The sequence below is a fragment of the Arachis hypogaea genome, chromosome 20, assembly GCF_003086295.3.
Source record: "Arachis hypogaea cultivar Tifrunner chromosome 20, arahy.Tifrunner.gnm2.J5K5, whole genome shotgun sequence".
In the NCBI taxonomy this organism is placed as follows: domain Eukaryota; kingdom Viridiplantae; phylum Streptophyta; class Magnoliopsida; order Fabales; family Fabaceae; genus Arachis; species Arachis hypogaea.
The window spans coordinates 80,602,008-80,603,224 of NC_092055.1; the positions used below are offsets into that span (position 1 = coordinate 80,602,008).

Sequence of the window (1,217 nt, forward strand, 5' to 3'; positions counted from 1 at the left end):
AGGCTGAGAGCTAAGGTCCAAACTTTCAGGCAACAAGATGGTGAGACTCTATATGAAGCATGGGAGAGGTTCAAGGATCTGACAAGGAGGTGTCCACCAGATATGTTCAATGAATGGGTGCAGCTACACATTTTCTATGAAGGCCTTTCTTATGAATCAAAGAAAGCAGTAGACCACTCATCCGGGGGATCTCTGAACAAGAAGAAGACCATTGAGGAGGCCATAGATGTCATTGAAACTGTAGCAAAAAATGACTATTTCTATGCATCTGAAAGAGGGAACACTAGAGGAGTGATAGAGCTAAACAATGTAGATGCTCTGCTGGCCCAAAATAAGCTCATTACCAAGCAGCTGGCTGACCTCACCAAGAAGATGGAGAGGAACCAAGTAGCAGCAATCACCACTTCATCAGCAACCCAAGAAGGAGTGAATGAAGAAGCAGAGGGTAGTCAGGAGCAAGCCAACTATATTGGGAATTCATCTAGGCGAAACCATGATCCATACTCCAAGACCTACAACCTTGGATGGAGGAATTACCCAAACTTTGGGTGGGGGAATCAACAAGATCAAGGCCATGATCAGAGACGTCACAACCTCAACAACAATGCAGCTCACCAACAATTCACACAAAGAACATATCAATACCACCATGACAACACCTCTCCACATCCATATCAAAACTAAAATAACATTTCTCATCCCTCCACCTCTAATCCCAATCCACCATCATTTGATGACAGACTCTCAAGGATTGAGAATCTACTTGAAGGCATAGGCAAAGAGATTCAAGACAACAAGGCGTTCAAGGAGGAAGTGCGAGCAAATTTTAAGAACCAGGGAGACACCATCAAGAGGTTGGAATCTCAAGTAGGGTATCTCTATGAGCAGATTCCCAAACCTACAGATGGATTCCCAAGTGACACAGAGAAAAATCTGAGAGGAGAAACAAAGAAAGTAAGATGAGAAGATTGCAAGATGGTCACTATAAGTGATAAGGAGACTGAGGACAAGCCAAACAAGCCGTCAGAACAACCTGGAGATACCTCAGCAGAGGAGAAGGAAAAAGATCACCAAGAACCAAAAATCTCACAACAGGAGCTGCTGAGACTCTATGCACCCTTTCCACAACTACTCAATGGTGCTGTGGAGAAGAGAATATACTCAAGATTTCTTGACTTGTTTGCATCTCTGCATGTAAACATACCATTCATCAAGAC

At 43.5% G+C, this 1,217-nt stretch overlaps 1 non-coding gene across 1 annotated transcript; it reads right to left on the bottom strand.

The window, feature by feature from the left end:
* On the bottom strand, positions 1–107 carry LOC112787539 (small nucleolar RNA R71). Its single transcript, XR_003194946.1, has one exon. It is a non-coding gene; the product is annotated as a small nucleolar RNA R71 (small nucleolar RNA).
* Between the last annotated feature and the right edge of the window lie 1,110 nt (positions 108–1,217).